The 12,710-nt window shown below is 39.8% G+C and overlaps 1 pseudogene; it reads right to left on the bottom strand.

Annotated features, from left to right (window-relative positions):
• The window catches only part of LOC132123875 (leucine zipper transcription factor-like protein 1), a 45,860-nt pseudogene extending 33,804 nt beyond the window's left edge, over positions 1–12,056 (bottom strand).
• Between the last annotated feature and the right edge of the window lie 654 nt (positions 12,057–12,710).

Below are 12,710 nucleotides of genomic sequence, written 5' to 3'. Positions count from 1 at the left end.
TTCTTCGTCATCAGTTAGGAACCTAGGTGTGGTATTTGATCGCAATCTTTCCTTAGAAAGCCACGTTTCTAACATTTTTAAAACTGCATTTTTCCATCTCAAAAATATATCTAAATTACGGCCTATGCTCCCAATGTCAAATGCAGAAATGTTAATCCATGCATTTATGACCTCAAGGTTAGATTATTGTAATGCTTTATTGGGTGGTTGTTCTGCACGCTTAGTAAACAAACTACAGCTAGTCCAAAATGCAGCAGCAAGAGTTCTTACTAGAACCAGGAAGTATGACCATATTAGCCCTGTCCTGTCAACACTGCACTGGCTCCCTATCAAACATTGTATAGATTTTAAAATATTGCTTATTACTTATAAAGCCCTGAATTTTTTTAGCACCTCAGTATTTGAATTAGCTACTTTTACATTATAATCCTCTACATCCACTACGTTCTTAAAACTCAGGCAATTTGATAATACCTAGAACATCAAAATCAACTGTGGGTGGCAGATCTTTTTCCTATTTGGTGCCTAAACTCTGGAATAACCTACCTAACATTGTTCGGGAGGCAGACACACTCTTGCAGTTTAAATTTAGATTAAAGACCCATCTCTTTAAGCCTCGTGGATTGTTCAAATTCACTACCCTTTCGAGTTGTTCGGGATGAAAACATCCACTCAATTAAACTGCTGTAAAAATGTATCAGATTCAAAAAAAAATTTTTTCAATTTTTTTTTGCATAAATCTGTTAATCAACCTCAGTCCTGATCAAAACTACCAAATGTTTTTTTAAAAAATCCAAGATTTTAACTCTTTAATTGCCAAGTTCATAAATGATGTCACTGATTTGGGGGGAAAAAAACACACAAAATGACTTATTTTCAATATAAAAGTAATTGTGGCTGGATTTTTTTTTTTTACTTTTTATAACAGTCTTGGGCATGTCAAAGATTAGTAGCAACATTGGCTTTGATGCATTTTTAGTTTTTGTGCAACATTAGATTTATTTTTTTTCTCCCTAATTTGTTGTTGGTGGCTGTTTTTGCCCCATTGACTTCCATTATAACGACATTTTTTGATTGCAAAGCCATGACACCATGTAATCATGCATTCTTGATTGTTTGTGGTTTTCTCTTTTGGGAAGAGGTAAAATTTGTTAATTTTACAGTTGATCACTAGGTGGAACATAAACCCTTTAGATAGGCCTGTGCAAAAAAAGGCTTAGTTTCTGGCATGTATATGGAGTTATATGGAGTATAACAGCAAATTATAGTGTGTGTGTGTGTGTGTGTGTGTGTGTGTGTGTGTGTGTGTGTGTGTGTGTGTGAGATTCTTGATTGTTGGTGGTTTTCCCTGTTAGGAAGAGGTAACATTTGTATTTTTACAGTTGATCACTAGGTGGGACCATTAACCATTTAGATAGGCCTGTGCAAAAAAAGCTTAGTTTCTGACTTGTATATGAAGCTATATGGAGTATAACAGCATATTATATTGAGTGTGTATGTGTGTGTGAGAAAGAGAGAGAGAGTGTGTGTGAGAGAGACCTTTGCGCACTTACCTTAATGTATTTCAGAAAATCACAATGTACACCTCAGCTCTTAGAACTACATGGAGTAACTTACTTACTTACTGCCCATTATGCCTCTGGCATGTAGATGTACATGGAGTAAACAAAAGTGTATTTATGCACCTGCTGCCTTTTAATGGTGGTGAAAGTATTCGGTTGTTAAGTGATGACGTAAGAAGTGCTGTTTCCGGGTCCAGGCCTCAACTCGCTTCACTTGAGAATATGACCTCAACAGCCGTTTATGAGCACTGTTTATTCATATTGATAATTTAAGTTGAACGCTTTCAAACTTACGATATACACTACAGTCTCCGTGCTCACAGCATCCCAAACAAAAATAAATTTTATATATTTTTTTTATATTTATATTTTCATTGTCTGGCTATCTGGTACTTCGGTATGGAGTTAAAGGTTAATATTATAACTTTTTCGCTAGTATTCTATCACATTGTGAGTTTATATTAGCACCTTTTGTTGTTTTCTCGTGGTAACTGATAGAGCGTTTGGACACGGAAGCGCTGCTACGTGACATCAGACTTAACAAGCGAATAGACTAAACAAAAGCAAAGTACGTGGATTTAAACACTTGCATGCCATCGTGCTGGATATTTAATGGTGAGAAGAGCAGCAAGCAACACGAGAAAGGGCTTGACTTGTACCAAAGTTTTAGAAATTATTATGTAGCGTGACCCCTCCAGCATGCTGAAGCTTATTTGAAGTTGGTATTGCATTTTAGTTCATAATACATTATGTTCATAAATTTGATGCAAAGTAGATTTTTTTACAGGATTTTAAGGTTTTAAACTGGCTTTACCATCAAGAAAAGAGGAGCATTTCACATATAGGCCATCTGTACTTTTCACCATCAAAAGGAAGCAGGTGCATAAACATTTTTATTGTTTACTCCATGTAGTTCTCAGAGCATGAGGTGCATATTTTGATTTTTTCAGATACTGTACATCAAGGTAAGTGCACAAAGGTCTCTCTCACACCCTCTCTTTCTCTCTCTCTCTCTATCACACACACACACACTATAATTTGCTATTATACTCCATATAACTCCATACAAGCCAGAAACGAAGCCTTTTTTTTGCACAGGCCCATCTAAAGGGTTAATGGTCCCACCTAGTGATCAACTGTAAAAAATAACAAATGTTACCTCTTCCCAACAGGGAAAAACCACCAACAATCAAGAATCTCACACACACACACAAACACTATAATTTGCTGTTATACTCCATATAACTCCATATACAAGCCAGAAACCAAGCCTTTTTTTGCACAGGCCTATTTAAAGGGTTAACGGTCCCACCTAGTGATCAACTGTAAAAATATTTTTTTATCTCTTCCCAAAAGTGAAAACCACAAACAACCAAGAATGCATGATTATATGGTGTCATGGCTTTGCAATCAAAAAATGTCGTTATAATGGAAGTCAATGGAGCAAAAACAGCCACCAACAACAAATTTGGGAGAAAAAATGTATGTGTAATGTAATGTAATGTAAAATGTATATCTAATGCTGCACAAAAACTAAGAATGCATCAAAGCCAATCTTGTTACTAATCTTTTACATGCCCAAGACTGTGATAAAAGGTCAAAAAAAAATCCAGTCCACAATCACTTTTTATATTGAAAATATGTAATTTTGTGTGTGTGTTTTTTTTTCCCAAATCAGTGACATCATTTATGAACTTGGTAATTAAAAACTTAAAATTTTGGAAATTTTTTAAAAATTTAGTAGTTTTGATCAGGACTGAGGTTGATTAATAGATTTATGCCAAAAATTTGAAAGAAAATATTTATCTGATACATTTTTACAGCAGTTTAATTTAGTGGATGTTTTCATCCACGAACATCCCGAAAGGGTAGTGAATTTGCCCACAGTGTACCGTTGAGTTTTTGAAAAATTTCAGAGCATTTTCCCAAAATATGGGTCAAAATAAGACTTGTCACCAAAAATCATTCCATTAGCTCAAACACAGAGAAAGTTGTGGTCAAAATAAGACTAAATTTTACCCCCTAGTGGACGAAAATGTCCCCAACAACGCACAAGGGTTAACCTGGCTTACACATAACATACTAATATGCTTTTAATATCCAAACCAGTTAAAGGATTTTTAGGCTGCATTAATTAGGTAAACCGGAACCGGGAACACTTCCCACAACACCCGATGTACTTGCTACATCATTAGAAGAATGGCATCTACGCTAATATTAGTCTGTTTCTCTCTTATTTCGAGGTCACCGTAGCCACCAGATTCAGTCTGTATCCAGATCAGATGGTCACTGCAGTCACCCGGATCCAGTACGTATCCAGACCAGATGGTGGATCAGCACCTAGAAAGGACCTCTACATCCCTGAAAGACAGCGGAGACCAGGACAACTAGATGAGCCCCAGACACAGATTGCCTGTAAAGACCTTGTCAAAGTCAAAGTCAAAGTCACCTTTATTTATATAGCGCTTTAAACAAAATACATTGCGTCAAAGCAACTGAACAACATTCATTAGGAAAACAGTGTCAATAATGCAAAAATGATTGTTAAAGGCAGTTCATCATTGGATTCAGTTATGTCATCTCTGTTCAGTTAAATAGTGTCTGTGCATTTATTTGCAATCAAGTCAACGATATCGCTGTAGATTAAGTGTCCCCAACTAAGCAAGCCAGAGGCGACAGCGGCAAGGAACCGAAACTCCATCGGTGACAGAATGGAGAAAAAAACCTTGGGAGAAACCAGGCTCAGTTGGGGGGCCAGTTCTCCTCTGACCAGACGAAACCAGTAGTTCAATTCCAGGCTGCAGCAAAGTCAGATTGTGCAGAAGAATCATCTGTTTCCTGTGGTCTTGTCCTGGTGCTCCTCTGAGATAAGGTCTTTACAGGGGATCTGTATCTGGGGCTCTAGTTGTCCTGGTCTCCGCTGTCTTTCAGGGATGTAGAGGTCCTTTCTAGGTGCTGATCCAGCATCTGGTCTGGATACGTACTGGATCCGGGTGACTGCAGTGACCCTCTGATCTGGACACAGACTGGATCTGGTGGCCACGGTGACCTCGGAACAAGAGAGAAAGAGACAAATATTAGCTTAGATGCCATTCTTCTAATGATGTAGAAAGTACATAGGGTGTTATGGGAAGTGTTTCCGGTTTACCTAATTAATGCAGCCTAAAAATCCTTTAACGGATTTGGATAATAAAAGCATATTAATATGTTACGTGTATGCCAGGTTAAAGAGATGGGTCTTTAATCTAGATTTAAACTGCAAGAGTGTGTCTGCCTCCCGAACAATGTTAGGTAGGTTATTCCAGAGTTTAGGCGCCAAATAGGAAAAGGATCTGCCGCCTGCAGTTGATTTTGATATTCTAGGTATTATCAAATTGCCTGAGTTTTGAGAACGTAGTGGACGTAGAGGATTATAATGTAAAAGGAGCACATTCAAATACTGAGGTGCTAAACCATTCAGGGCTTTATAAGTAATAAGCAATATCTTAAAATCTATAGGATGCTTGATAGGGAGCCAGTGCAGTGTTGACAGGACCGGGCTAATATGGTCATACTTCCTGGTTCTAGTAAGAACTCTTGCTGCTGCATTTTGGACTAGCTGTAGTTTGTTTACTAAGCGTGCAGAACAACCACCCAATAAAGCATTACAATAATCTAACCTTGAGGTCATAAATGCATGGATTAACATTTCTGCATTTGACATTGAGAGCATAGGACGTAATTTAGATATATTTTTGAGATGGAAAAATGCAGTTTTACAAATGCTAGAAACGTGGCTTTCTAAGGAAAGATTGCGATCAAATAGCACACCTAGGTTCCTAACTGATGACGAAGAATTGACAGAGCAACCATCAAGTCTTAGAAAGTGTTCTAGGTTATTACAAGCAGAGTTTTTAGGTCCTATAATTAACACCTCTGTTTTTTTCAGAATTTAGCAGTAAGAAATTACTCGTCATCCAGTTTTCTATATCGACTATGCAATCCATTCGTTTTTCAAATTGGTGTGTTTCACCGGGCTGCGGAGAAATATAGAGCTGAGTATCATCAGCATAACAGTGAAAGCTAACACCATGATTCCTGATGATATCTCCCAAGGGTAACATATAAAGCGTGAAGAGTAGCGGCCCTAGTACTGAGCCTTGAGGTACTCCATACTGCACTTGTGATCGATAGGATACATCTTCGTTCACTGCTACGAACTGATGGCGGTCATATGAGTACGATTTAAACCATGCTAATGCACTTCCACTGATGCCAACAAAGTGTTCAAGTCTATGCAAAAGAATGTTGTGGTCAATTGTGTCAAACGCAGCACTAAGATCCAATAAAACTAATAGAGAGATACACCCACGATCAGATGATAAGAGCAGATCATTTGTAACTCTAAGGAGAGCAGTCTCAGTACTATGATACGGTCTAAATCCTGACTGGAAATCCTCACATATACCATTTTTCTCTAAGAAGGAATATAATTGTGAGGATACCACCTTTTCTAGTATCTTGGACAGAAAAGGGAGATTCGATATTGGTCTATAATTAACTAGTTCTTTGGGGTCAAGTTGTGGTTTCTTGATGAGAGGCTTAATAACAGCCAGTTTGAAGGTTTTGGGGACATATCCTAATGACAATGAGGAATTAATAATAGTCAGAAGAGGATCTATGACTTCTGGAAGCATCTCTTTTAGGAGCTTAGATGGTATAGGGTCTAACATACATGTTGTTGGTTTAGATGATTTAACAAGTTTATACAATTCTTCCTCTCCTATAGTAGAGAATGAGTGGAACTGTTCCTCAGGGGGTCTATAGTGCACTGTCTGATGTGATACTGTAGCTGACGGCTGAATGGTTGCAATTTTATCTCTAATAGTATCAATTTTAGAAGTAAAGTAGTTCATAAAGTCATTACTGCTGTGGTGTTGGGAAAGGTCAACACTTGTTGAGGCTTTATTTTTCGTTAATTTAGCCACTGTATTGAATAAATGCCTGGGGTTATGTTTGTTTTCTTCTAAAAGAGAATAAAAGTAATCGGATCTAGCAGTTTTTAATGCTTTTCTGTAGGATATGTTATTTTCCCGCCAAGCAATACGAAATACCTCTAGTTTTGTTTTCCTCCAGCTGCGCTCCATTTTTCGGGCTGCTCTCTTTAGGGTGCGAGTATGCTCATTATACCATGGTGTCAAACTGTTTTCCTTAACCTTCCTTAAGCGTAAAGGAGCAACTTTATTTAAAGTGCTAGAAAAGAGAGAGTCCATAGTTTCTGTTACATCATCAAGTTGTTCTGAGGTTTTGGATATGCTAAGGAATTTGGTTACATCAGGAAGATAACTTAAAAAGCAGTCTTTTGTGTTAGAAGTGATGGTTCTTCCATACTTGTAAGTAGAATTTACAATTTTGGCTATATGAAGTTTGCACAGAACTAAATAATGATCTGAGATATCATCACTTGGCTGAATAATTTCAACACCATCAACATCAATTCCATGTGACAGTATTAAATCTAGAGTATGATTTGGACAATGAGTAGGTCCTGAAACGTGTTGTCTAACACCAATAGATTTCAGAATGTCTATAAATGCTGATCCCAATGCATATTTTTCATTATCAACATGGATATTAAAATCACCAACTATTAAGACTTTATCTGCAGCCAGAACTAACTCGGATGTAAAATCACCAAACTCTTAAATAAAGTCTGTATGGTGCCCTGGTGGCCTGTATACAGTAGCCAGTACAAACATAACAGGGGATTTATCATTTACATTTGTTTCTCTGGATAATGTTATATGAAGCACCATTACTTCAAACGAGTTATACTTGAAGCCTGCCCTCTGAGAAATCCTGAAAACGTTGTTATAAATTAAAGCAACACCTCCACCTTTGCCTTTTAGATGTGGCTCATGTTTATAACAGTAATCTTGGGGGGTGGACTCATTTAAAATAATGTAATCATCAGGTTTTAGCCAGGTTTCTGTCAAACAGAGTACATCTATATTATGATCACTGATCATATTATTTACAAAAAGTGTTTTCGTAGAAAGGGATCTGATATTCAATAAGCCAAGCTTTATCATTTGTTTATCCATATTGCTTCTGTTTTTTATTTGTTGAACCTCAATTAAATTGTTAATCTTAACTTGGTTTGGACGTTTTTTGTTTTTTCTAGTTCGGGGAACAGACATAGTCTCTATAGTGTGATATCTAGGTGAAAAAGTCTCTATGTGCTGAGAATTAACTGACCTCTGTGACGGGAGGCAGCTAGCAGACGGTCGGTTTAGCCTGCTTCCTGACCTGGGCCCCAGTTAGTCAAGTATAAACACTAAGACTATTTGCCATATTTCTAGAGAGAAGAGTGGCGCCACCCCAGGAGGGATGAAGACCATCTCTTTTCAACAGGTCAGGTCTGCCCCAAAAGCTCGTCCAATTGTCTATGAAACCTATGTTATTCTGTGGGCACCACTTAGACATCCAGCCATTGAGTGATGACAATCTGCTATGCATCTCATCACCACGGTAAGCAGGGAGGGGACCAGAGCATATTACAGTGTCTGACATCGTGCTTGCAAGTTCACACACCTCTTTAATGTTATTTTTAGTGATCTCCGACTGGCGAAGTCGAACATCATTGGCGCCGGCATGAATAACAATCTTACTGTATTTACGTTTAGCATTAGCCAGCACTTTTAAATTTGCCAAGATGTCAGGTGCTCTGGCTCCCGGAAAACATTTGACTATGGTGGCTGGTGTCTCTATATTCACGTTCCGTACAATAGAATCACCAATAACTAGAGCACTTTCATCAGGTTTCTCAGTGGGTGCATCACTGAGTGGGGAGAACCTGTTTAATGTTTTGATCGGAACAGAAGAGCAGTGTTTTGACCCACGACTACGCTGCCTCACCGTCACCCAGTTGCCCTGCTGCAAGGGCTCTGTTTCCGGAACCGAACAATGTACAGGAATCCCTGAGCTAGACGCATCCAAAGCCGTATCTAGAGCCCTAACATTCTTACTGTCCTCAATTAAAGTTTGGATGCGTGTCTCTAATTCTGAAATCTTCTCTGTTAGCCTAACTATTTCCCTGCATTTATCACATGTGAATCCCTCATCATCGACAGAGATAGATAAGCTGTACATGTGGCAAGAGGTGCAAGTAACAATGACGGGAGAAGCCATTACTCACCGTGCTTGATGAAAATTCTTACTGCGGTTGTTTGATGAACTTGTGAAAAACTGGAGCGAGAGGAGAAAAGAAAACAGCGATAGGTTCGAATGAAAACGTTAATGACAAGCTAACGAGTGCTAACGCTTTGCAGGTGTACTGCACTCACGGATATAAAATAAAAGTGAACGATCAAAGTTAATCTGATAAGATTGATCGATAATATCAGAAATATGGTGTGAATTAAGTTATATTTTACCACTTTAAAAAACAGAGAGTGATAGTAAGATAAAGATTCTAGAGAAAAAAATAAAAAAAACAGCTACACGGAGCTACGATTTGCTACAGAAGGCCAACAGGAAGTAGAGAAAACACTGTCCTTGTCTCAGATGACCATCAGGACAAGACCACAGGAAACAGATGATTCTTCTGCACAATCTGACTTTGCTGCAGCCTGGAATTGAACTGCTGGTTTTGACTCGTCAGAGGAGAACTGGCCCCCAGACTGAGCCTGGTGTAGCCGCACTGGGTTGTACATTATAATTAACTCAAATGATATATAGGGAATTTTAATAATTAATCAGGAATATGATTAATATATATATATCATATGACAGTTACATTAAAATTATTGAAGATGAAAAATGGGTCAATTGTATATATCAATAACTCATTACAAGGCACTGTAATTTACTCATTAATATGTCAATATTCCATTCTTCATATTAATTATAGTGATATCTCTTACTGTGAAAAATAGTTTCTGGCCATGAAACATTCTCCTATCATTATGAAATTTCGGTTACTGAAAAGTAACGAGCTTGTAGCTAAAGATCAGACATTTCATTGACTCGTGATGTGAGCGTTTTAGACAGAAGCAATCATGAATATATATTGGGTTTTAATAATTGAACTAATAATACATCAAACTACAAATCACACAGAGTAAATACGCGTACGACAATACAGACAGTAAACTTTGTACAAGACATAACAGAATCCAAATGAGGGAGAGAGAGAGAGAATGAGTGAGAGAGAATGAGAGAGAGGTGAGAGAATAGGGGCGATCACAGAATTACATGCTCAGTTATGCAAACTCACAGACAGTAACCTTTTGAAAGACAAAAACGAATCAAATCACCTTGAAAAGGTAATAGACAAACTTTAAGCAGCATTTAAATCTCTCTATAAAATAATACTTGCATGTGGTCTCTTTGTGATTAGGCGTGTTCTCTCGTGTCTTCCGGGGCTGCTGCGGAATCGCGCGATATTTGAAAGGTCCAACAAAGTAATGTTTCAGAGTTCGTCTTCCTCGTGTGGAGAGGTGAATAGGAGAATAAACTTAGTAAGGAAAAGAAACGTAAACAACGGAGATGGAAGCTCCCGAAGGAGCCATGAGAACGGCTGTTCTCTAAGCTGCCGTGCTGAGATCAGAGACGATAGAAGAGCGGGAACCAAGAGCGCGACCAAGAGCAAGAGAGGGTGGAACTTCCTGGGTCAGTTCTACTTATTGAGAGACTGGTTCACGCCTCTGTTTGCGCGAACAACCAATGAACGTCCGCGATCTGAAGCAGGAAAAACATTCCTTTGTCTCTGGGGAAACACCCACTCTAATAAGTTATGGCTTATGGGATTTCAGCAGTGATATTCTAGCAAGTTCGTAATTCCAGATTAATATATTTTACATTAATTTCCTTTATATAAGTGAGTCCGTCAAAGCATGACGATTCCACAGATACCAAAAATGACATATATAACTGATAGAAACACGACGTTACATTCATATGCTGAATTACACATATTTAAAGTTTGATTAACACATGATAAAATTGTAGATACTCCAATTTTTGATTATGGAAAACATCTAATGCACCAAAAAGCAATACTCAATACATTTAGAATACATTGAGAAAAGGTACCGGTTTAGAATACATTGAGAAAAGGTACCAGTGAGCTGGCTTTGCTGTTCTGTTTCCCAGTGGGATCATAAAGTTTTATGAGCTGGTCAGGAGTAGGGTTGCAGTATCATGACTCTTTTTGAGAACATTCATTCCAATTCATTCATGCTGCAGTGTCGGCAGCAGCCCAGGCTCGGACCGCAGATGACGGGTTCAGAACGGGCTGTCGAGACAGTGCTTGGAGGGCTGTGTCGACGGGAGCAATGTCAATGTGTCGGGTGGCAACTTTCGGTACTTGAATCCACATGCTCTGGTCAAGCAGGTTGACACGGGTGGCAGTGTCATGCTTGTCGTAGGTCAGTGTAGCTGTACGCACAGGAGTGTTGACGAGCCATCTGTCACCTACAATCTCTGCTTGCATTTCTGTGTAGTTCTGTGTAGTTCTGTGCTAGACAGAGTGCTAGGGTGGATGGAGAGGTCTGAGAGGTGGTTAAGTAAAGTCATTATGGAGGTGTCAGAAGCCCACATGTCTGCTATGTTGGTCTTTGTAGACAGCGGAGCCAGCGTAAGCGGTTCTGAGGCAGGCAGTAAAGTTCTTATGCTGTGTGTAATCACTTTAACCTTGAAAGTGGGTGGATGGGTTGGGAGTGACCACAGCCTGTTGTTTAGTGTGCCAGTTTTGGCAAGGGTGTCAGTTTGATCTTTTAAGTCCTTGTCTAGACCTGGTAGCTTCAAGTGTCCTTTTACCTTCTTCCAGTACACAGTCACATTGTGTGTTTTTGTGATGTTATCACATTGCTGCAACAAGTGTTGGTGTTTGACTGGCTTGTTGTTTGCAGTTTTGAAACCATTCTGTTTACAGCACGGAAGATGGCACACGAAACTGAGTCTAGCATAGTTACAGTCTGTACAGTCTTTGTTGTACAGTCTGTACAGGCCACATCAAGTGTAGGGAAGATTGTGGCTCCTCTGATTCGGGTCTTGTGCCATCGTGACAACGGTACCTGTTGCTTCAGTTTCCTGTAGTTAATGGTGGGTCCCCACTCGCAGTTAGGTTTGAGGACGGGCCAGATGGGGGCTGAGTAGGTGCTGTTGCATGGATGAATGACACCTTTCTCCAGCATAGATTCGATGATCTTCTGCACTGGTTCTTGTGAGGCGATGGGAATCTTGTCCTGTTTGACAGAAGTGGGAGGAGCATCAGGGTGCGTAGGTATGCGCACCGTGTGTAGGTTGGTAAGACCACAGTCTAAAGAGTCTTTGGCACAGGATTCTTTGAGCTTATAAAGAACTTGTCTGAGTCGTTGGCGATCTGTATCGCTCTGGAGTGCATGAGCGTCTTGTAGAATTTGCTGCACTTGAGATTGAAAACCTGTGTAAGGCTCCTCCATCGGTGTGTCATCAGTCAGTTCTGCACACCTGGTCTTTGGTCACCGACATGACATGTGATGGCGACGGATTTTAAGGTTGCAGTGAACAATGTGTTGTTTGTTCTCCCTTCGGGTATCAGTGCAGGTGGAATGGACTCAATGACAGGTAGTACAAGTTCAAAGTCATTAAAGGCATGGCTCACTAGCCATCCCAGCCGGTAGGCCTTGGGAATATTGATGTCAGTTGCCGTGCAGTTGTTGCACAGGATGTAGACTATACAAGTTGACACTTTAGTGAGGTGTGTGGCTTCAACTGTGATTCCGAGTTCCACCCATTCAGGTGAGGGTTGGAAGAAACCCAGCGTGTGGTTTAAGGTTTGACCACATTGCATGTTGAGCCGAACAGCGACCCCTTTGGTGTAAGCTGGTACCACCGTACCCTGTTCGTTGACTAAGGTGCAGAGGAGTGAACTTGAGCTTTGGTCTGCCGTTGGGGCTGTGTACCCATGGCTGGCTGCTGGGGTTCCCGTGACCTCTGTGACCTGGCAGTCTGGCTCTGTGGGAGTTCCCGTGGCCTCTGTGACCCGACAGTCTGGCTCTGGCAACCTGTGTGGCTGGAGGGAAAGAGGTTCTCGCACTTGAGCAAAGTCTTTTAGCTGTTTGAAGCTCAATAAAGGGTCAAAGTGGTCTGCAGTTCTTTGCCAATGAGAAATGTATGAGTGTT

Source organism: Carassius carassius, chromosome 42 (assembly GCF_963082965.1).
Source record: "Carassius carassius chromosome 42, fCarCar2.1, whole genome shotgun sequence".
Lineage (NCBI taxonomy): Eukaryota > Metazoa > Chordata > Actinopteri > Cypriniformes > Cyprinidae > Carassius > Carassius carassius.
Note: the sequence above shows the minus strand (reverse complement) of the source record. Positions and strands in the feature narration are given on the sequence as shown.